The sequence below is a fragment of the Rhinoderma darwinii genome, chromosome 4 (genome assembly GCF_050947455.1).
Source record: "Rhinoderma darwinii isolate aRhiDar2 chromosome 4, aRhiDar2.hap1, whole genome shotgun sequence".
In the NCBI taxonomy this organism is placed as follows: domain Eukaryota; kingdom Metazoa; phylum Chordata; class Amphibia; order Anura; family Rhinodermatidae; genus Rhinoderma; species Rhinoderma darwinii.
The window spans coordinates 336,784,677-336,810,446 of NC_134690.1; the positions used below are offsets into that span (position 1 = coordinate 336,784,677).

The 25,770-nt window shown below is 42.0% G+C and overlaps 1 protein-coding gene across 3 annotated transcripts in view; it reads right to left on the reverse strand.

Annotated features, from left to right (window-relative positions):
- STRN (striatin) overlaps positions 1-25,770 on the reverse strand; it is a 90,883-nt gene that overhangs the window by 47,724 nt on the left and 17,389 nt on the right. The window lies entirely within an intron of this gene.

Below are 25,770 nucleotides of genomic sequence, written 5' to 3' on the forward strand. Positions count from 1 at the left end.
TGTAAAATGGCCTTTACTCAGACTGTTCTCAATCTTTTGATTATAATGCAGATCTGTGATGAAAATGGATTACTGGATTCCAGTTTACAGGAATGTCATTGTTTTCATGGTTACTGGTTGTAAAACATCCCAGACTAGGGAGCAGCTGACTTTAGTGTTTTTCAATTGGAGTACTGACAAGAAGCCCCAAAAAATAGTCTGCCCCCATTGTTACTACTTTATCTCCAGTTCAGATAACCTACAGACATTTCTATGCATATTTGTCATTAGTAGTTGTGTGGAACACTTTGTCAACCAGGGTTCTTACGATGATTCTTCAAGAAGTCCTAAAGAGGGTTCTCCCCTTCCCATCAATCGCGAGATCCCGCTGTGTTTAGACTTCTGGCCGCAGCTCCTTCAACACATCGCCTCAGCTCATACCCAGAAACACTCCCTGGATGAGACCGTCGATGCAGGGACCTCGCGATTGAAGCAGAGATCACGCTGTGCAGGGAAGGAGAGAAGATGTGTGACCCTGAATGGACAGAGTCATACAGACAACACAAAGACCGCCCACAGAGAAAGACCAGCGTAACGCCCCTTTGGCTAGTATAGCCTCACTCGCATATTTAGAGAAGCACATAACTTAAAATAAACGAATTTAGGACAATTTTCACTGAAATTATCAGTGACCACACCTTTTAGATTAGTTAGCAGATTGGGCATTACTAAACTAATGACAGATCCGCTTTAACGATTTTGTAGGCCTAGTTTACACAGATTAACAAGCAGAAAAAAAAAAAAAAATCTGCCTTAAAAATTCCTTAAGGAATTTTGAGACAGATTTTGAATTGCCAGCACTGTTTGCTACTTTTTTTTTTTGTGTTGAGTATTTTTTTTTATGCCATTAAAGCGAACGTAAACCCCCCCCCCCCCCAAAAGAAAAACAAAAAAACATTAGCGCTGCAGGTCATTTCTGCCACCCATTTATTTCAATGGCAGGTCAGGGGCGGAAACCGCTTGAAGAACGAGCAAGCCGTTTTTGTTCCGCACAAGCGCCCCCAAGAAAGGAACAAAAGAAAAAACACGCATGAAATGAATGGGGGGTGATTTGGGGAATTTCTTGCCGCTCATTCAGACGCTGTTTTTCGCGTCAAAATCAGTGCCAAAAAACTATATGTGAATTGACAATTAAGAAGATGACATATTTCTCTATTTAAGTTTTCCCACAAACACCCAGAGAAGCCAAAATGATGGAGTTTTGAAGATCACTTATAGGGGTGTGCACATTTACAGAGTGTATTTATATTATCTATGCGAAATGCAAGCTTTGCCGGACAAAGCCAAAACATTACTTACATTTTTTTCTTATTTTTACTATTACTACTACATTACTTTTTTCAATTCATTTTACTTTATTTTTCAAATTTAGCTACATGCCAGTACTTTAGCCTGTGTTCTGATAGTGTACGTGCAGTTGTTAGGGCGTACCTAAGCATGCCCTAACAGGAAATATGGTCAGGCAGCCCTGGGGTCCTTCAATGGACCCTGGGCTGTGTCACCATATCAGGTATTTCTCCCCCCTTCTCATTTTCCTTTTGAATGATGCAGTCAACGATCGCGGCATTAAAGGGGATAACGGCGGAAATCAGCGGTTTCTCTGATCGCCGCCGTTAGAGCGGGGCTGCGGCTATGTAATACAGCAATTGCCATGCTCCTAAACACGCGGCACACTTGTTCCCACGCGATCAGTATGTGGTGATGCGGATGGCGCCACATTTATGAGCGGCAGGCACTGAAGATAGAGAACATAGGCGAGCTGTGCAGCGTACGTGCCATGTTCTGTTACTTCAGTGCATGTGTCGCCGCATTAGTATCGAAATAGCTGAATTTGCAGTATTGAACCTTTTGAGGGTGCACAGCATCGAAATAGTATCGCTGTTTCGATGCATTGTACAACCATAATCTGCACGAATAGTTAAAACCTTTAAAACGCAGGACCCCAGGGCTGCATGGAGACAGTACTAAAAACAAATAAAATTAGGTCTTTCACTTCTTTTAATAATAATAAGACATTTGGAGCACCGGTGACTGTGGCACAGACGAGCAGCCAAAAAGTCCATTAAAATGACTGTAAATGACAGAAAACAGTCCTATGCGATGGTTTGTGCTCCATAAACAATTTCATTTTCTAAAGTGCATCACAAACCTTGCCAATTACTTAAAAAATAAGTGAATTGAAACATGCAAATGAAAGATCTTGGGACAAGCAACACCATCCTACCTCAGAAGGGCACTCTGCCACTAAAACAATATGGCATTTCAAATTCATGCCATGACGTCATACATCTAGGCAAGATAAATACATTGTAGATGGGGGACAATGCTCAACAACAAGTCTCCCAGTACAGTGGTGAACTATTCAGATCCTTCAGGCACAGAATAGGAGAGAACCAAATATCTCCTGATTCTAAGACCTTATTCACACGACAGGGTTTCCCGGCTGTGTTACGGCTGTTCATAAAACGGCCATCACACAGCCGCAGTAGAAACAATAGACTCGTAATGGGGCTATTCACACGACCAATTTTTTGACAACCCGGCCATTCTCCCGGCCCCCATAGATGCCTATGGGGCCGGGTAATACACGACTATCACTGGAATGTGTCCCGAGTGACGGCCATGTCTACCGTCGCTCGCTCACTCTCCTCCTCCTCACAGTGCGAAGTGCATGTGAGGAGGAGGAGGGTATTTTTTTGCTCCCTGTAGGTGCGGAATCCCCAATCCCCGGCCACAGGTTCGGCAACGCTGTGGCCGGGGATTGGGGACTCTGTTTCAGAAGTCCCTGCCTTCACTGTCCATATATGAACATTAAAGTCAGGGACTTCTCCTGGAACGGTGGCGCTATTTACAGACAGGTAGGGGGGGGTGCCATCTACGGGTGGGGGGGGAGGCAGTGTGGCATTATCTACAGGGGGGGCAGTGTGTGGCATTATCTACAGGGGGGGGGCAGTGTGTGGCATTATCTACAGGGGGGGCAGTGTGTGGCATTATCTACAGGGGGGGCAGTGTGGCGCATTATCTACAGGGGGGGGACAGTGTGTGGCATTATCTACAGGGGGGGGGGACAGTGTGTGGCATTATCTACAGGGGGGGGACAGTGTGTGGCATTATCTACAGGGGGGGGACAGTGTGTGGCATTATCTACAGGGGGGGGGACAGTGTGTGGCATTATCTACAGGGGGGGACAGTGTGTGGCATTATCTACAGGGGGGGACAGTGTGTGGCATTATCTACAGGGGGGGGGGGGGACAGTGTGTGGCATTATCTACAGGGGGGGGGGACAGTGTGTGGCATTATCTACAGAGGGCAGTGTGTGGCATTATCTACAGAGGGCAGTGTGTGGCATTATCTACAGAGGACAGTGTGTGGCATTATCTACAGAGGACAGTGTGTGGCATTATCTACAGAGGACAGTGTGTGGCATTATCTACAGAGGACAGTGTGTGGCATTATCTACAGAGGACAGTGTGTGGCATTATCGACAGAGGTAAGTGTGGCAAAAAATGTACAAATGAAATTCATCCGATTTTAAAAACGGACAGGGAAAAAAAAACGGATGCAAAATGGGTCAAAATCGGCCATTAAAAACGGCAACACGGCCTGGAATAGATGCAAAACGGCCGGGAAAAACGGCCCAAAACAGCCGTTTTTATCGGCCGACACTCGGACCCGGTCGTGTGAATAAGGCCTTACAAGGAAAAACAAATTCCAGGGTCACAGACTACCCTTTGCTATATACGTACATTTTCTATTTATATAAGCGTAATGCCAGTTTTACCACCCATCAATTGTTGTTTAAAGTCAACCAAACCATTGGATTTAAGATGTAGTCCAATAATCCCCCAACTTTTTTTTTAGTCCAGTGATCACATTGTCAGATTGAAGCTCCTTGGTGGAATCTGGATGACCAAATGCAAAGGTCTGGATGCAACCCCCGGCATGAGAATAGACTGCTACTGTACAGTATATGCATCGCTGCTAGAGTGAATGTGCGGTGAAATTCATTGCGAGACACCATGGTTCCGGTAATATTGGATAATCAAGCTCCTTGGCAAGCCAGCAATCCCTATGATTCCAGATTATTGGAATTTTGTCTAATGTGTATATATATATATATATATATATATATATACACACATACATACATATATATATATATATATATATATATATATTAGTTACGGGTCTATTCACATTGGCGTCGGAGGTTCTGTTGTCAATCCCGTCAGATTTGAAAACAAGAATAGCGCAGCATGCAATGCTCTTGCCATCAAAACCACCAACACCACGACGTCACTAGGGTCCATTGGTATCTGTTACATAATAAAAGCCCGAAGCAGATTATATATATATATATATATATATATATATATATATATATATAAATAAATATAAATATAAATATAAACAGAGCCCGACACTTAAAAATTTCTTCCTAAACTACATGTCCGCAGTAAGCAATTAGGTTTTCAGGATCAATTTTTTTTCCATAAAAATGCAAAGTTATTGTTTAAGTCCTTATTCCGAAGTGGTATATTATATATTAAAAGGACCACTCCCCTAAGATAATGACTTTACCCTACATTCCTTATCCCTAATGGCTTATTACACCTTATTGTTTCCTAGACCATGAAAAATCTTAAAGGGAATGTGTCGCTAGAAATCTTTTTTTTTTTAGTTAAACAATTATTTAAGTGATTTCACATTTTTTAATTTTTTCACAAGTCAGGAAATATTATAAATTAGATTATAATTTATAACATTTCCATGTGCTGGTCACTAGAGGGAGCAGTTCCCAAAATTGCAGCATAGTCAATGTGGTAAATCAACCTCATTGCTTTATGCTGCAAATTTGGGGTAGACACATTCCCTCTAGTGTCCTCACACAATTCCCCCCTCCCTTATTCTGGCTAGTGCCAAGAGAAGGAGGGGGTTGAATCTTCAAACCTCCTACACTGTGTGCCGCCATTTTCTGAGCGAATGCAGTGTAGGAGGATTAGATACAGTGGTAATCAGACAGTATAACACGAACATACACGAACATAATACACACATCACATACACAAATTACCTGCTCCTGCCGCCTCCGCTCCTATTCCTTGCGTCTTCGCTTCCTTGAACATATGCCGGAAGCCGCGGCCGGAAGTCGTCCTCTTACTGTCCGGCAGCGGCTTCCACTCCACATGAAAATGGTGCCGGATTTCACTCTACCGAGCTTCGTTTTGGTCTGCGTGGGAGCGGCGCATGCACCACTCCCACACAGACTGCGTATGCTCCAGTGAATGGAACGGCTCCCGTTCGCATTCTCTATGGGGACGTATGTGCCGTATTCCATCTCTGTATGTGTCGTTCATCGACACATACAGAGATGGGAAAAAAATGGCAGTCCCCATAGAGAAGTAGATGTAAGAAAAAAAAAAATAAGTAGAACACAAACAAATAAAATTTATTTTAATATCAAAGTCTTCCACACAAACTTCAAAAGACATTTCTAGCAGGAAGTGAATGAATGTCAAATGTGTGAACCTCATTTTGTAGCAATATCTGGCAAAAATGAAATGTACGATCTAATTTTAAGCTTCGCTTTGGAAGCAAGAAGCTTTGTGTGTTTACACAGGCCCCATTCAAGCTACATTCCTTAAATACTTTGCCATTGCAGTAGATAACTCATGAGATAGTTCCTTTGATTTGTGCAAAGGATTTGTGAATTCCAATTGCAATTTCCCTAAAGGAATACAATCACTAATATAAAAGACAAAAATATGTTTTTCTTAAAGGCTATGTACACATTTGAAATATATATATATTTTTTTAAAATAAAAAGGTCTACCAGTGTGTTTGATGCAACTTTCTAAATAAGTTATTAAAAATTATTTTTACTTTTTGAGATACAGCTGCTTTGTATTCCGTATACAGAGCAGCTGTATTTAGTGCTGAGACCTGAATCAGTCAGGTCAGCGGCTGACACGCAGGATCCACCTGTTATCAATTACAGCTATGTTCATAACAACGATAACAGGTGGATCCTGCGTGTCAGACGCGCAGGACCCGCTATAGCTAAACCAGTTAGTGCTGCTGATCTGACGAGTTCAGGTCTCAGTGCAAGATATAGCTACTCTGTATACAGGATACAAAACAGTATCTCAAAAAGTAATATTTTTTAATAAAAAATATTTTAAAAAAGTGGCAACACACACAAAAAAAGGATTTCAAAAAGGTGTACATAGTCTTTAAAAGACGAAATAAACGTTCAGAAAACTTCTGGCATATCATAGTGACATGTCAGAAGTTTTAATCTTTGGAGATCCGAGAACGGAGACCCCCACTGATCGCTAAAATGATGCGGCAGAAGCGGTCGGGTGAGCGCTGAGCCGCTTGGTTGCTGATCGGCTTTTCTCGGAAAGCTGATGTAACAGTGTACGAACTCAAAAGAAAGTCCATGGGCACGTAGACCGTTTCTGATCTGCTTTTCTTGGAAAGCCGATTTTAACGAAGTGGCTCAGCGCTCACCCGAACGCTTCTGCAGCTTCGTTTTAGCAATCAGTGGGAGTCTCAGTGCTCTGATCCCCACCGATCAAAACTTCTGACATGTCACTATGACAGGTCAGAAGTTTTCTGAAAGTTTAGTTACCCTTTAACTGTAGAAAAAATAATAACTTTAGATCATGCATGCCTAGATATATAGCATGAAGAAATTAGTGCTTCGTTATATGAAATGTTTTATTTCATGGTTGAAAATTTTCAGGTTAACACCTTTAATTTTAGATTGCAAAAAAAAATGAATTAAGTCACTCCCTTCTGGATTTATATATTGCTGGACAGCACTCCATTTTCAGTAAGCGCTCTAACCTCCGTGCCCAGCAGGTATTGTGATTTTCAAACATGCTCTTTCACACCACAAAAGGAGATGGTCATTAACAGTGACCCAATAACTGAGCTTTATATATAAGATAAAGTTGCAGTTGCCTTCACAAGTAAGTCAGGTTGCAGCTACTCAAACCCCTAAAACAAAAAAAATTATATTCACCATCAGATCTAGTTGCAAAAGGGAGGATTCAGGATATACACAAATCAACCTGAGTGTCCAGATATATATTACTGTATATATTAATATCAAACACTCACTAAGGTAAAGTATAGACCAGGGGTCTCAAGCACGCGGCCCGCATGCGGCTGCCATCTGCGGCCCGTGGGACACAGAGCCGCTAGTATAGACTCTGGAATTCCCTGACATCGCTGTCCACATATGAACAGCGATGTCTGGGGCTTCCCCAGAGCGGAGACCCGGGCAGAGCGCTAGTATCAGCTCTGCTCCGGGACTCTGGGGAAGCCTCTGACATCGCTGTCCATACATCGACAATGATGTCAGGGGCTTCCCCAGAGCAGGAGTCCCAGTGATGTCAGGAGCACAGCTGGAGTCCCAGGAAGAGCCTACTAGCGCTCTGCCCAGTACTCCAGCTCTGGGGTTGCCCCTGACATCACTGCGACAGCATCCACCGAGGGCACTGCGGCACTATCTAAAAAGGGTCTGCCCAATCTTGACATGTGTCTGCCAAACACTGCCATCTGAGCCGCCGGACTGCATTTAGTGACACAAACTGGAAAACTGGATTGTTGAAATAAGCACATGGAGAAATCTCAAATTTTAAATGTAGCGGTATTATTATAGTAATGTAGTAGTATTAAAGTAGATCAAATAACTAATTGATTAACAATTTTGTATTGTATCAAAATTTGAAAGTAATGCGACCCATCAATTTCCCATTTTTTCTATATGTGGCCCACTTACCCGGCCGAGTTTGAAACCCCTGGTATAGACGCTGGAGAAACTTTTTTGGCTCATTATATAGAGTTAATAAATTACAGCATTTTCTGTTGTCCGCTCTACTTCATGCAGTCCTTAAAGCCTGGACACTCCTAACATGACTTACTTATGGGCCTTTAAAGCGTGCCTAGCTTTCAGGTGACTTCAGAATAAGCGGTCATGTGTGTACATGAGGAATAACCATCTGGTCATTACACGACTTGTATTCTGCATTATTTTTTATTTTAGCAGCTTTCCCTTCTGCAGGCTCTCTCTCGCTAATTCTCAGTTTCCTCTGAGCTAGTGGGTGAAAAGCTGCAGCAGCACGAAGGAGATTATACAGAAGTGATTAGCAGTATATGTGAGAATACAGAACTGGGGTGAGATGAAACTTACCAGGAATCTCCAGCACATCTGTCAGTGTCTCACTCTGCTCCTCCTCCCCCTAGCCTCTCCATAGACTTCTATGGGCAGCAGCAACATTGTCTCACTCTACACCCTCTCCATAGACATATATGGGCGGGCAGTGAAGAGACACCCCCCCCCCCCCACTTTCTGTAGTCCATCTCCTCTGCTTTGCAACTAGGGATGGACTTTGCTTGACAGGGTGTGGAGAGCAGATTACAGGAAGGGAGACACTTAGTGGCAGTAACTTCACAGAAAATTTTAATGGATAAACACCAAATTTTAACAGTAAGTAAATTAGAAAAGTTGATCTACACTATAATGGGCAGAAGTATTGAGATTCACCTCTTAATCTTTCAATTCAGGTGTTTCATTCAGACGTATTCACTGCCGCAGACGTATAGAAGAGAAAGAAAAAAAAAAGGAAAAAAAAGCCATGCAGTCTGCCTTTACAAACATTTGTAAAAAAAAAGTGGGTCGTTCTAAAGAGCTCACTGAATTCCAGCATGGTAGTGCAACCACCGTTACAACAAGTCAGTTTGTGAAATTTCTTCCCTCCGAGGTCCACGATCAACTGTGAATGGCATTTTTGCAAAGTGAAAAGCGTTTAGGAACGACAGCAACTCAGCCAAGAAGTGGAGACAAAGTTACAGAGCGGTGTCTCTAAGTGCGGAGGTGCATAGTGCATAAGAGTCACCAACGCTCTGCTGACACTAACTGCAGAGTTCCAAACCTCCTGACATTAACATCCACACAAGAACGGTGCACCAGGAGGTTCATGGCATGGGTTTTCCTGGCTGAACAGTTAGATGCAAGCCTTACATCAACAAGCACAATGCCAAAAGTTGGACGTAGTGATGTAAAGCCACTGGACTCTGGAAATGTGTTTTGCGGAGTGACTAATCACGCTTCTCTATCTGGCAGTCTGATGTTTGGCGAATGCCAGGAGAACATGACCTCCCTGACTGCATTGTGCCAACTGTAGTTTGGTAGAGAAGGGATAAAACTATGGGGATGTTTTTCCGGGGTTGGCCTAAGCCCCTTAGTTTTAGCAAAGGAAAATCGTAATGCTTCAGGATACCATAAGACTTTGGACAATTGAAGGCCTCCAACTTTGTGGGAACCGTTTTCAGAAGGCCCTATTCTGTTCCAGCATGACTGCCCAAAGGAACAAAGCACGGTCCATAAAGGCATGGTTGGGTGAGTTTGCTGTTGAAGAACTCTACTGGCCCGCACAGAGCCCTGACCCCCATCGAACCCGATGTACTCTGACCTCACAAATGCTCTTCTGGATAAAAAGGAGCAAAGATTTCCAAAGACACGCCAAAATCTTGTAGAACGGCTTCCAAGAAGAGTGGAAGCTGTTTTAGCTGCAAGGGGGGTGGGGGGGGGGGGCAACTCCATACTAATGCTTACAGATTTAGAACGGGATGTCAATAGAACTCGTGTGGGTCTAATGTGAAGGTGTCACAATACTTTTGTTCATATGGTGTATATCAGGTAGACAATTAGATTAGCATAAATTGTTTGAAAATGTATTGTCTACTGTTTGAATTCGGTTAATCTGTCAGCTTAATACGCTTCCCTATATGGTGGCAGCATACCGCTACAGGTCAAATACCTTTATAAGCTAAAATGGCACAGGAAAAAAAAAAAAAAAAAAGTTTGCCGATTGGCTTATAGGAGTGCTGAAAGAATACAGCGGCCACATAGTTATGTGTCCGCTGTATTTATTAAGGGAGCACTCTCCCACCCCTCTCTGTGGTGACTGACAGCAGCCTGTCAGTCAACGCAGAGAGGCGGGGGGAGCGCTCCCCCTCATGAATATAGTCCATACATAGGGCAGCATATTCAGCTGACAGATACACTTTAAATGCCCCAATTGCCCTGGTAGCATTAGTCATAATTCTCTGCCTGGTCATTTACTGGTTCCTTACTAACTTGATTTGTGCCATGTTCCAGTGGCACTTCCACAGCTTGGCCCGCATGGAGATCTAAGTAAAAGGATTTATCCAGGTTTAGAACAACATGGCTGCCTTCATCCAAAAACAGCGCCACACCTGTTCATAGGTTATATCTGGTATTCCAGCTCAGCTTCAATTAAGTGAATGGGGCTAAGCAGCAATACCACACAGAACGGTGAACATCGGAAGTATAAGTCGGGAGGACCCTCTACGTATACCTCCGAAGGAAATCTGAAATCTAACCCACTGTGTAGGCCTCCATTAGCTACTGCCACAGCTGGAGCCCCTAGACAGAGAATCAGGGGTGAGCTTCCTTTCTCTGAATTCTTATGCACTGCCCAGGAACACTGACCTGGGGAAACTTCTGACAGATATATAAATGGTAAACGACGTCCGATGCTTCTCCAGGTCCACAGTCCCCGGGCAGAGCATTAAGAGTCCCTGGTCCTGGGAAAGGTCCTGACGCAACTGTTCACATATGGTTATCACGTGACCTTAACCGGAAGTCTCCAGTAGTCCTTTTAATGAGGAGCGCTGCAGGACAACGCTAGCACCCTCATTAGCAGTTATCCGCTCTTCCTTGCGCCGTCACTCCGACTCACCAGCATAAAGGATGTAAGTACATCCAGAGTATTACATGTATTTATGGCATTACAATGAGATTCTTTACATTGTATTTGTTAAAATGGACAGTAATTATAGAACACCTGGGTCCCTTGGGTTGACTACACATTGAAGCATATTTTACACTCGTATACTCATTTAGTAGTACGTGAGGATTTTGTCTCAGGCCCCATTCACATGAACCTTCACTACACGTATCGAGATGAGTTGGTGGAGCATAAACACATGGAAGGACTCCTCGCGACCTTATCTACCACAAAAAAAGTTTTTATTTTTTTGCTGGACTCTGCGGGATAGAATTGCATAGTCTACTATGCTACTCCATTTTATTTTATTTTTCCGCAGACACTTTTAGCCTCTGTAGAGCTAAATGAGCTGTATGGAAACGTCCATAGCTTTCCCGTCGTACAAGATCAACGTAGGTAAAAATGTGATATAAAGGGGACAATCCCTTTAGATCAGCCTCCTGTTTTTCGTTTATTTCTTATACCCTCTTTCCTTCCCCATTGCATCTCCTACTTTTCCACCCCCATTCCTCAGAAGTTGCCCATTAGTACATTCAAAGTGTTTCTTTAAAACTAGTTCTGCATTATGTCCCCTTACACAATACACATTTTCGTTTATTGCGGGTCATTATCCAAGATTTTTGTTGGGCTAAGCAGTGGCCAGGACACGAAACGAAAGGTTGTTAAAGTATGTGCATGGAGGGATTGGAAAAAAAAATAAAAAAAAAATAAAAACCTAAATAAAATAGCAAAGGTTGCGGCTGGAAAGAACCCTGGTTAATACACAGCTATAATGTCAGACAAGTGAAATAATTAGAATTTGTTCACTTTATGACAAGGTTAATAAAGCAATGATCTATGGCTTCAAAAATGTCTACACAAGTCACAACACGTGAAATATTTGTAAAACGCGATAGCATTAACACTAATAGATTTCAAAAGGCACGTCGAGCAGGAAACGGTAGAGGGAATAATATGACAAGCCTGTGCAGATGTGACCTATGACTAGATCACATTTATGCTTCGACTTTTTGGCTTTATAGGGATTCTATTCTATAAATGCATCTATTCAATTCCAAAAGCAAATCCATCTGTCGGGCACCAAGTATTCACTTCAGAGATCAACAAATTATTTTAATTATTCCTGGGGATACAGAAGAAATGGGATTGATGGGAAAACCCCTTCAAATAAGAATGCATAAACTCTAAGGGTCCATTCACATATTGTGGTTAAGTTGCAGTTAAAACTGAATAAATAAAAAAAAGCCCCAGAAAACCACAGTTTGAGGAGTTTTTTCAATGCAGTTGCGGTAAAAAAAAATAACACGCAACCGCATAAGGTATGCATGCGGTTTTCTTATGTCTTTTACGATTCAGTTCTAACTGCAGCTCAACCACAAAGTGTGAATGGACCCTAAAGCTGGCCAAACACAGCGGCATTGGATGACAAACTAACGTTCACACGTTGTCAACCTATTCGGTGGAAAATATCACAGCACATCCACGATAAAGTCCACAGGTAACACATGCAGAATTTGCACGACAAATTCATGATAAAGATTAGAAAACCTGCAGCATGTCCTGAATTACAGACTGGCCCTGTTCCCCGCTACATGTGGATGGGTTTTTTGCTCACTGTGAATCGTTGACACTTGTAGCGGCTGTTCACAGTATTCCATTCACTTCAATGGGAGAAGGCTGCAATACTGTGAAACGCGGCTACAAGTGTGTCGACGATTCACAGGGAGTATAAATAAAGGGAAGCAGCGCTCGCACAGGCGATGCGGGCCCTTCAAAACAGCTGATCGGCGGGGGTGCCGAGAGTCAGACCCCCACCGATCACATATTGATGGCCTGTCATGAGGAAAGGCCATCAATTTTTTGGGACTGGAAAAACCCTTTAAAATCATAAGGCTATGTTCACACAGAGTATTTTGCCGAGTTTTTTGACGCGGAAACCGCGTCGCAAAACTCGGCAAAAACGGCCCGAAAATGCCTCCCATTGATTACAATGGGAGGCGTCGGCGTCTTTTTCCCGCGAGCAGTAAAACTGCCTCGCGGGAAAAAGAAGCGACATGCCCGATCGTATTTCGCGGTATTTTATGCCCGCGGCGCTCAATGGCCGCGGGTGAAAAACGGCGCGAAAATCGGCGTGCAGGGAGAGGAAAATCTGCCTCAAAGTTCCGAACTGAATTTTGAGGCAGATATTCCTCCTGCAAAATACTCCGTGTGAACATAGCCTAATAGTTACCTGTACTTGTAAATGTTCCTTTAAACAGTACAATAGCTGCAATACTCAGACGTTTGCTGCCTACTCGTGATACGGAGGTCATAATATTCACTCTCCGAGTGGGGTGTAATATGAGATACTTTTGGACTAGTCTGCAATAAATAGAAATGTAAAATGATGCATTGTTACAAATAGTTATTTTATATATTGAAAACTCGTCACTTATCTCCTAAACTGCAAAATAAACCAATTAAACAGAAGGCCTTATACACTAGTTATTTAGGACGCAATAAACATCTGGGGGGAACTTAATGTAAAATGGCCTAAAAGTCGCAAACATTTTGACTTTTGGAGAGTTTCCACTGCTCTTGCCACTTTCCAAAAAGTAGGCAGAGATTTTGAGGAGTGGGACCACCTGTAGCCCAATGCATTTACTATAATTCATGCCAAATACTTATAGAAACTTAAAAGTACAAATTATAGCAGAAATCTGTGCCAGCTCCTGGCTACCGTAGACTTTATTTAGTGGCACACGGAAAGCTAAAGATGTGACAAATTTATTAAGAAGCACGTTGCCACATATTACTCAGCTTGTTCTTATTAATACTGGCACAGTCTCAGTAAATATCCCCCATGTATTTTATGCAATGCTGGCAGATCCAGGAATAGGTCTGTTAAAAGGCAAGAAAAAATACATATTGATCATGGCAATGATCGTCGTTCATTACAATAGCTCTCAAATACAATATTTATACCGCAGAAGAAAAATAATTAATCTAGATTATGGTTTTGACAGATCTGTTATGATCTTTTGTATCAAGAAAAAAAAAAGGCTGACTGAGGGTCCTTTTACACGGCCCGATATGGGCTGTAAAAGCGAGCGTTGATCCAGGATAGCCTGTCAATCGGCACTCGTGTGTTCCTTTTACAAGGAGCAATGGAAGGTTATGTAAGGGGACGGGCGCGCATTACTATGAGCATCGTCCACATACATTTCTATCATGTCGGCAGCACATCTTTATACAGGGAGAGGTGCTGCTGACTAGCGACCATTTTATTGGTTGCATAGTCAAGCAGATCAGTCAAACAAGCTCGTATATTGGCGGATAGTTGCCCTATTTACACATATGAACGGGCGTTTGCCCGATCATTGGCCTGTGTGAAAGAATCTTAACTGTACAGGTGATATAAGCCTGCTGTTAAGACAATAAATATGACTGTTGTATGGCCAGGGTTAGGCCTCATGCACAAGCGGATTATTGCTTTGTAGTTGTACGCTCTCCTAATATGGTGCCCATGCAAGAGCACATGGGCTCCGGCATGGGCGTCCGGTGCCCAGAAGTAGCCGGAGCAGCTTATCGGTGTGGGGTTCGAGTGTTGGACCTCCACAGATCATGTACTGATGACCGATCCGGTGGATATCCCTACAATGTGGCACTGAGGCTTTTTCCTATAGGATAAAATAGAAACATTGTGGCATGTTACATCGAATATTTTATGTACCAGAATAGTTCTGTATATACGGCACTTGTCGGAATATGATACAGCTCTCTGTGCATGAGGTCTTCCGTAAACTGTGGTCGTGGGACAGGCCACGTTTTCTGGGATTGTCAGATTACCATTTCAGAACCCTCATTGCGTTGCTAATGAACAAATCAAAACAAACCTTTGGTTCCCCCGCATAAACTCTGCCGGAAAAGATTACGAGCACAAACTTACACCCTAGCATGAGAAACCTCCCACAACGAGAATGACAAACCTTCAGATAATCCGTTTACAACACACTCCCTTCCCACTGAATCACAACTTGATAGGAGAGAACTAATATAGACTTGAAGTTGAGTATTCAAGAAATAAACACTTTAATCATTGTGTTAGACCAGCCTTCCTAATACTGGAGCCACATCTGTCACACAACCCCTTCAATTTTGTGAGGCCCCCCATTATGACGCCTGTATGACCTAAATACAACTATGTGACATACTAAGCTTTCCATCACATGCTCAATCACATGGTCAGCAGGAATTGCGCAGTGTCATGAAGTGACGGGACACTGGTAACGCCCAATTGTCAATTTATTCAAAATTTCCAGGGAAAACAACACTGATGCTCCAGAATTGTTATTTTATAGGGACTTCAAGTATAGGGAAACCTTTCAAAAACATTACTTCTCAGAGAACACCACCCTTTTATCAAGGCCAGATTTTCTATTCCCTGTTATATGTATATCGGCATCTTTTTTTTTTTTTTTTTTTTTGGGGAGGACCAACCCTTTAAACCACTTCTCAATGTAATTTTAGGTGGTTGTCTCAAAGAGGTTTCACTGTATTTACTAAAAACAGACATGGCAGGAGCGGACAGGTCATCTTTTATCCCTGAACGACCGGGTCAATTTTGGCTTTGTGCCAGAACAATTAAATTTTTTTCTCTTTTGCATCCTGGTGCTCATAAAAAAAATATTTTTTTTTTGTTCAATGTAGCTGAATGAGACGGTTTGTGGGATGAACTGTACTTTATGAAGGTGTCATTTTTCAGTACATTTACATTATAGTTATATTAACTTAAGGCAACAATGCTATTCTGATTATAAAACGGCTATAAATTTGTTGTGCAGGTTATTACGCTCGTGACTATAGCAAATTTGTGTATATACTATTTCATGTTTTGGGACTTCTATGTAATGCACTTTATTTTAAAAAAAAATTGCATGTGTTTATTTATCATTACTTCAGTTTTTTTAATCTTCTAGAGGGATTTTTTAAATTTAGATTTATACTATAATGTGGCAGGACATTAGTCTGTGTACTGAAAGGTCTACCCCAACAACCGTCTGTGTACGAAGTATGCCCGAACAGGAAATCTAGGCAGACAGCCGTGCGGTCCTTTATTGTTGGACCCTGGGCTGTCTGCCCATAGAAGGTGGGTTCCTCGATCGAGTCAAGAATGCTTCCCCATGCCGCTATCACGGCGCGGGGGGGTTGTTGCCTTCCTCTTTCTATTTGAATTGGCCTTCTTTTGCACCTGCCTTAACCCCTTCCCTCTTTGGCCACTTTTGACCTTCCTGACAGAGCCTCATTTTTCAAATCTGACATGTTTCAATTTATGTGGTAATAACTCCGGAATGCTTTTACCTATCCAAGCGATTCTGAGATTGTTTTCTCGTGACACATTGGACTTTATGTTACTGGCAAAATTTGCCCGATACATTCAGTATTTAATTGTGAAAAACACCAAAATTTAGCGAAAAATTGCAAAAATTAGCATTTTTCTCAATTTAAATGTATCTGCTTGTAAGACAGGCAGTTATACCACACAAAAATGTTGCTAACTAACATCCCCCATGTGTCTACTTTATATTGGCATCGTATTTTGATCATCATTTTATTTTTCTAGGACGTTACAAGGCTTAGAACTTTAGCAGCAATTTCTCACATTTTCAAGAAAATGTCAAAATGCTATTTTTACAGGGGCCAGTTCAGTTGTGAAGTGGCTTTGAGGTCCTTAGATATTAGAAACCCCCAATAAGTCACCCCATATTAAAAACTGCACCCATCAAAGTATTCAAAACAGCATTTAGAAAGTTTCTTAACCCTTTAGACATTGCGCAGGAATTAAGGCAAAGTAGAGGTGAAATTTACAAAGTTCGTTATTTTTTTCCAGAAATTCATTTTGAATCCTTTTTTTTTGTACCACAGAATGTTTTACCCAAGAAATGCAACTCAATATTTAAACTGAAACACCGGCCTCAGAAGCACCTGGTGGATTTTGGGCCTCCTTTTTATTAGAATATATTTTAGGCACCATATCCGCTTTGAACAGGTCTAGTGGAACTAAAACAGTGGAAACCCCCCAAAAGTGACCCCATTTTGGAAACTACACCCCTCGAGGAATTTATCTAGGGGTGTAGCAAGCATTTTGACCGGCCAGTTTTTTTGCAAAAATTTTTGGAACTAGGCCATGAAAATGAAAATCTACATTTTTTCAAATAAAATGTAGGTTTAGCTAATTTTTTTTCATTTCCAAGAGAACTAAAGTAGAAAAAGCACCACAACATTTGTAGAGCAATTTCTCCCGAGTAAAACAATACCCCACATGTGGTAATAAACGATTGTTTGGACACACGGCAGGGCTTAGAAGGGAAAGAGCGCCATTTGGCTCTTGGAGCTCAAATTTAGCAGGAATGGTTTGCGGAGGCCATGTCGCATTTGCAAAGCCCCTGAGTTGGCAAAACAGTGGAAACCCCCAACAAGTGACCCCATTTTGGAAACTATACCCCTCGAGAAATTTATCTAGGGGTGTAGCAAGCATTTTGACAGGCCAGTTTTTTTGCAAAAATTTTTGGAACTAGGTCATGAAAATGAAAATCTACATTTTTTCAAATAAAATGTAGGTTTAGCTAATTTTTTTTCATTTCCAAGAGAACTAAAGTAGAAAAAGCACAACAACATTTGTAGAGCAATTTCTCCCGAGTAAAACAATACCCCACATGTGGTAAACAAACGGTTGTTTGGACACACGGCAGGGCTTAGAAGGGAAAGAGCGCCATTTGGCTCTTGGAGCTCAAATTTAGCAGGAATGGTTTGCGGAGGCCATGTCACATTTGCAAAGCCCCTGAGGTGACAAAACAGTGGAAACCCCCAACAAGTGACCCCATTTTGGAAACTATACCCCTTGAGGAAATTATCTAGGGGTATAGTGAGCATTTTGACCCCACAGGTTTTTTGCAGAAATTATTGCAAGTAGGCTGTGAAAATGAAAATCTAAATTTTTTCAAATAAAATGTAGGTTTAGCTAATTTTTTTTCATTTCCACAAGGACTAAAGGAGAAAAAGCACCATAAAATTTGTAAAGAAATTTCTCCCGAGTAAAACAATACCCCACATGTGGTAATAAACGGCTGTTTGGACACACAGCGAGGCTGAGAAGGGAAAGAGCGCCATTTGGCTTTTGGAACTCAAATTTAGCAGGAATGGCTTGCGGAGGCCATGTCGCATTTGCAAAGCTCCTGAGGGGACAAAACAGTGGAAACCCCCAACAAGTGACCCCATTTTGGAAACTACACCCCATGAGGAAATTATCTAGGGGTGTAGCAAGCATTTTGACCAGCCAGTTTTTTTACAGAACTTATAGTAAGTAGGCCGTAAAAATGAAAATCTACATTTTTTCAAAGAAAATGTAGGTTTACGTATTTTTTTTTCATTTCCACAAGGACTGAAGGAGAAAAAGCACCGCAAGATTTGTAAAGCAACTTCTCCCGAGTAAAACAATACCCCACATGTGGTCACAAACATCTGTTTGGACACACGGTAGGGCTCAGAATGAAAGGAGCACCATTTGGATTTTGGAATGGTTTCTGGGTGTCATGTCATATTTGCTGAGCCCCTGTAGTACTAGTACAGTGGAAACACCCCAAAAGTGACTCCATTTGGGAAACTGCACCCCCTGAGGAATCATCTACGGGTATAGTGAAAATTTTGATCCCAAAGGTTTTTTGCTGAATTAGAATTAAGCCATGAAAATGAAAAATAATTTTTTTTTCCAACAAGATGTAGTTTTAGATACACATTTTTCATTTTTGCAAGGAATAGAGAAGAAAAAGCACCACAACATTTGTAAAGTAATTTCTCCCGAGTACAGTAACACCCCATATGTGGTTATAATCGGCTGTTTACGTATATGGGAGCATTCAGAAGAAAAGGAGTGGTATTTATCTTTTGGAGCGTAGATTTTGCTGGAATGGTTTGCGGACGCCATGTTGCATTTGCAAAACCACTGATGTACCAAACAAAAGTGACCCCGTTTTAGAAACTACACCCCTAAAGGCATTTATCAAGGGGTGTAGTGAGAATTTAGACTCCACAGGTGTTTTTCAGAAATGAATACGCAGTGGATGGTGCAAAGTGAAAAATGCAATTTCTCCACTGATCTGCCCATTCACCGCACAAGATGTTGTGCCCCTAGAGAATCTTACCCCATAAATTGTTAAGCGGGTTCTCCCGGGTATGGTAATGCCTTACTTGTGGCCATAAATTGCTTGGGCACACTGTAGGGCTAAGAAGGGAAAGACCGCCATTTGGAGCATGGATTTTGTTTGGTAATAGTTCTGTTTGGGGTTTTGCTGGTATTTCCGTTTATAATAATGTGGGGGCATATGTAATCTGTGCGGAGAACATCAGGGCATAATAAGAGGGTATAATAATGGGGTAAATAATACAATTATCCATAGATGTGTGTTACGCTGTGAAGCGATCCGTTATGCGCAGGCCGGTGTCACACTGATAAACGGTTTTCTTTCTTATCCCCCTTCTGTAACGCTCTGCACCTTTTGGGGACTTTTTCTCCTTCGTAGTTTGGGAAATATTACTAGGAAAGTTTTGCGCTGGTATAATACGGGCGCCCTCGCTTCCAGCGGATGTGCTATGTCTCTTCCCTTTCCTAGTTCCTAAATACTAGGGCCCTGAAATTGAAGGAATGTTCCCCTCCGGCCTGCGCATTGAGATGTTTTTTCATCACCGCATTACTAGTGCCATAACTTTTTTATTTTTCAGTATATTGAGCGGTGTGCGGGCTTGTTTTTTGCGAGACGGGCTGTAGATTTTATTGGTACCATTTTAGAACACATACGACTTTTTGATCACTTTTTATTTCAGTTTTTGGTAAAGGAAATTACCAAAAACAAGCAATTCTGGAATAGTTTTTTATTGTTTTTTTTATCGGCATCCACAGTGTGCCCTAAATTACATGTTAGCTTTATTCTGCGGGTCGATACGATTACGGCGATACCAAATTTATATAGTTTTTTTTATGTATTGCGGCTTTTGCACAATAAAATCACTTTTTTTATAAAATCATTTGTTTTCTGTGTCGACATTCTAAGACCCATAACTTTATTATTTTTGCGTGCACAAAGCGGTGTCAGGGATTATTTTTTGCGGGACGGATTGTCGTTTTTATTAGTACTATTTTGGAGTAAATGTGACTTTTTGATTACTTTTTATAGCATTTTTTGGAAGGAGATGTGACCTAAAAACAAAGATTCTGGCGTTGTTTTTCATGTTTTTTTTTTACCGCGTTCACTGTGCGGGATAAATTACATACGTTTTGTAGTTTGGGTCGTTACGGACGCGGCGATACCAATTATGTATAGTTTTTTTTATTTTTATGGTTTTTCCCATAGTAAAAGACTTACTATGGGAAAAAAGTCAGTTTAGCTTTATTTTTATTTGAAACGTGTGTTTTTATTGTTTTACCACATTTTTATTAACTTTTTTTTACTTTTTTTACTTGTCCCACTAGGGGACATGAGGGCCTGATGCCCCGATCGCTACTCTAATACACTGCACTACATACGTAGTGCAGTGTATTAGCGCTGTCAGTTATTCACTGACAGCAAGCCTATGAGGACACGCCGCAGGCGGGTCCTCATCGGCTCCCGTACAAGGCAGACTCGGACGCCATTTTCTGGCGTCCGATTGCCACAGCAACCCAGCGATTGCATCACTGAGTTGAGCGCAGCATCTGAGGGGTTAATCTGCCGGATCGGAGAATAGCTCCGGTCCTGGCAGTTACAGGAGGGTGCCAGCTGTATAATACAGCTGTCACCCCGCGGTGATGGTGCCGGCTCTGCTCCTGAGCCCGCACCATCACTGCGCCGTACATATACGGCGCTTTGCGGGAAGCACCTCCCGACAGCGCCGTATATATACGGCGGATGTCGGGAAGGGGTTAAAGGGGTTATCCGAGATACCAACATTTTTTCAAACTGTGTCATACATTACCCCTTATACAGACAACCTAAATAAAGCATTATTTTAAAAAAAAAATTCTACTTAGCACATTTCTGCTTTGAGTTTAGCACAGCTTGTTTACATGCAGTTCAGGTCTGGTTTGTTGATCTTTCCTTGTGATGAAACTTTTTTCCCGTGCACGCTCCTTGCAGGCTGCAATGAGCGTGCACGTACCTTCCAAGAGTTCACGTGAGCTGTCCTTGCTCCTCCCCGCTGACCTCCTTCACTGGACTTGTCTCCTTGCTGACATTCTTGAAGGATGGTGAGCAAATGTTCTCCCCCCCATTATGTTTTTCACATTTATGTTTTCTTTCTCTTTTCAGGTCTATAAACCTCTTCGTGTCTCCCCTCACCCTCCCTCCTCTATCTCATGTCTCTCTCCACTAAGGCCATGTTCACACAGAGTTTTTTTGCAGGAGGAATATCTGCCTCAAAATTCCGTCTTGAAGTTTGCGGCAGATTTACCTCTCCCTGCACGTTGATTTTTGCGTAGTTTTTCCTGGAGTTTTTTGTGCGCTGTTTGCGGCTTTGTCTGCCGCTTTGTTCGGGGCGTTTTTCGCTTCGTTTATCTTGGCGTTTTTCGCTTGTTTGTTTGCGTCTTTTTTTGCGATGTTTTTTGCTGTGTTTTCCGTTGCGTTTATCGTAGCCTTTTTCACGTCGTTTATCATTTCTTTTTTTGCGTCGTTGTTTGCGGCTATTTTTGCTGCGTTTTTCGTTGAGTCTTTCGTGGCGTTTTCCCAGTTGTTTTTCACGGCGTTCTTTGCCTCTTTGTTTGTGGCTTTTTTCGCGTCTTTTTCCGCGATGTTTTTCACAGCGTTTTCCGTGGCGTTTATCGTAGCCTTTTTTGCGTCGTTTTTCACGTCTTTTTTTTTTGCGTCGTTTGTGGGTTTTTTTTCTGCGTTTTTCGTGTCATTTTCCCTGTCGTTTTTCGTGGCATTCTTTGCCTCTTTGTTTGCGGCTTTTTTTTGTGGCTATAACTTTTTTATTTGTTGGGCTAACGACGTGATTTTTGCGAAGTTTTTTCCGTAGACAATGGAGGTTTATTTTTTTATCGTTTTTATACACACCTTTTTTGGCATTTTAGAATTTATTCATAAAGTTTGAAAATAATAGTAAAAAAATAAGCTTTTTTTAAGTTTCAGCTATTTTTTTTTGGGTAATAACATAGGTTTACCCTAAAATAGACCTTTTGTGATAGTCATTGTCTACCGTAAATTTTAATATATTACATGTCTATATTAGGGTAATTGGGTCAGCGCTAGCGTTACAACAATGATTGGCGGGGGGGGGGGGACTGTATTTTTTTGGGGTGGGTATTTTAGGTGTATTTATTATTTATTTATTTTTTTATTACTATGTTCTGTCCCTCAAAGGTCAAAAAGACCTTTGGGGAACTTTATATATTTTTTTTCCTTTCTTTTACACCATCTTTTCCACTGTAACTGGGGCTGCACAGCAGCCCCAGTTACAGGGGAAATCAGCCCTCTCATAGTGACGATTGTCACTAATAGGGCTGTGCTGGGTCTAGTAAGACCCAGCAGCAGTCTGCCACTAACGGCACCCGGCGATCATGTGACCAGTCACATGATCACCGGGAGGAAGAGAGACAGCGCCGCTGCTGCTGTCTCTATTCCTATACACAGCGTTCATTGAGCGCTGTGTAAAAAGACATCGGAGAAGACAGAAGCAGCTTCTATCCTCTCCTCAGGGTCCCCGGCAGTCACCGACAGCCGGAGACCTGACATTCCCGCAGGTGCCGTCCCTCTTCACTTTTTCCACTGTGAACACGCATAGGCGCGCTCACAGTGAAAAGCTGCATAGGCTGGGCAAGCGGGCACCCGCAGAAACGACACGTCTCCAGTGACGTGTCGTATCCCATCCGAGGTCTCGCTGGGGCGAGACCATGTGATCGGGATACGACACGACAGTGGAGGAGGAAGAAAACGTGACGTCAGAAGACATGTGATCGGAAGAAAAGAGCTGCCAGAAGGGAGAACAGAAGAAAGATTGCACAGGTAAGTATATTATTCAATAGTTAATGTGTGCATTGTGTGTTTAAATTTAAAATAAAAATATATCTCGGACAACCCCTTTAACGGTTTGGAAAAAAGTGTCTAGAAAAATGGGAGCGACTAAACATCTGGTACATTTTACGACGATTTAAACGGTGTGCGTCACTTTTTTTTACTGCTAAATATTGATGTAAAGCACGTCAGCTATGTGGTTTAAGAAAGAGAAAAGTGTCTAACACATCTAGCACATTTGTCATACAGCGTGTGCCACTATGATAAAATTGGCGAAGTTTTATACCAGAGCTGTGCCATAGGACATATACCACTGTGTTTCCGAGGGCAACACTAAGAATTTTGAAAGCAACTATTTATATAGTGAACACATGTCCAATCCCCAGAGGAAAGGGGTGTTATCCTGATTGACCGCAATCCCCATTGTGTCCCCTATAATATATCTACCAGTAGGGTGATCACATTCACCAAAAGGCAGAGGTCAAGGGATTTTATAGAGGTCATGGAATTCAGACATCTGAATATGTCACCAACAATCATTGCTGGCAATGCATACGTATATGTGCACAAACATACACAAAAAAATTAAATACATTTTTCAACAATTTTCCTTCAGGTCATACATTAAAGTAGTAATTAAAAGTCCAAAGAAAACCGTGGTTTATAATGTGAGGATAATTTTTTTCCAGAAACGACTAGATAATATGTTGTGCCGGCAGGATCACATGTATTTCCTTACTTATCAATACAATAGTTTCAGGCTAATTAGTAAAATCCGTCAAACATACAAACGAAAATGAAAAAGCCGGGAAATGACTGGATTGCTCATTAGCCACGCTGCTAGAAGTCCTGGAGGCAGAAATGCTCGGAAACTAACCTTTCAATTCAAAGACAAACCGTCCCTAAAGCACTTTACAGATCCAAGTCTCTTCTGTGGAAATACATCTGAAAACGCAATAGTAAATGTAGTACGTACGAGTCCTTCACGATTTACAATGACTTTTATATGAAAACAATCCCTTTTCAGATTTATAAAATCCCTCGAAATCTGCTAGAATTGGTAAAGAAAGCGGCGGACAAAAATACATTTTCCTATTTTCCTGCAGTGGCCACTACAGATAAATTAAAGTATTACATACCTGCCAGCCACACATGGACAGTTCGGGTCCTCCAGACAGCCAAAGAGAGTTAAGTGCCCTATAGAGCACTACAGGCCCTTTGTTCTGGAAATTTGTGGTGATCTATATAGGACTATAAATTAATTTTTCAATTAAAGATCACATGAAGTACTCTTGTTGAAATTCAGTTCCCCCATAAAAAGGAAATTGGCTGCTAACACTTCGATGTAATTAAAATGTGATTGTTACCATACAAGTTCCACCCTGATGTAACAGCTGGAGAGACATAAGTTAAAGACAACTGCCCTATACAGAAACTATTAATACCCTGAGAGGTGGGGGATCACAAGACAACTACAAGGAGTTATACACAAAAGGTACTGATTTCCGAAGTAAATCTTTTTTGTTACCACGGCCTTCAATTGCAGGTCAACACTTTGGGACGGTTTATAGGGTCTATCCCATTCACAAGATTAATATGAGGGCATTTCATGAAAATTTTAATGGAAAAAGCCTCAAATCTGGGGTCAAATCCCCTCAGATGAAGGCCGGATTCACACTGTTCAGTCCATGATCTATACGGTCCGCAAGTCGGGCGCATTTCCCGGACCGAACACACCACAGGGAGACGGGCTCCTAGCGTCAGTTATGTACGATGCTAGGAGTCCCCGCCTCGCTGCGGAAAACTGTCCGGTACTGTAATCATGTTTTCAGTACGGGACAGTAGTTCCACGGAGAGGCAGGGACTCCTAGCATCGTACATAACTATGATGCTAGGAGACCGGCTCCCTGCAGTGTGTTCGGTCCGGGAAACGCATCCGAAATGCGGACTGTATATCACGGACCGAACACGCTAGTGTGAATCCGGCCTAAGACTGGCCATATAAATTAGAGGTCAGCTGAACCTGCCAATTTTGGCCGACCATCTAATGTAAATGGTGGCGGGAGAGAAATATCGGTCGAGCTTGCATGTGTATCGGTGAGTCGGAAGGAATAGCGGTCAGTCGTTCAGCCGATATCTATCTCAAGTATGACCAGCTTTACTTCCTACTGAGGAAAAATATAATATATGAAAAAATAAAATCACGCCGGTATACTATCAAAAAATGCATGTCCCCATTTTCATTGGAAACCAACAAGCTTGAGGTCATAAAAATATTTGAAAGCTTATTTTAGTTGCTTAACTTTTTATATAGTTTATATTTAGATGTAAATTGGTGTTCAAAGTTGAACATAGCCTTAAAGAACATACATTACTGCCCAAAATGCTTCACCCCCACTCCAGAATCAAAAAAAAGTGTTATTTTTATGTTAACTGATTTAACCAATTTGACTGAGCCACATGGAAGTCCACCAGTCGCATCTAGACAGAACAAATTGATGGGTAACCTCACACATAGCTGAGAAAGTTTGAGAGCTGTGCACATGTGCGGCCACCTCTTTCAGTCTGTGGCAGCCTCTTCTTGCAGAACAAAAGTGTCCTCTCAGGTCGGGGTCCTAGAGGTAGGAGCGTATCAGACATGTGTGGCCTATTTATCATGTAGATATGGGAAAAGAGCTTTAATCTACACACCAGGAGTTGAGACTTCTAATCAAAGGCCCCACGCACACGACCGTAAAAAAAAACTAATTGCGGACCGCATTACGGTCCGCAATTATGGACCCGTCCGATTCTATTAGCCGCGGACACCTTTCTGTATCGGTACGGAAGTGTGTCCGTGACAGGAAATATGGAGCATGTCCTACTTTTCGTTTTTTGCGGGCTGT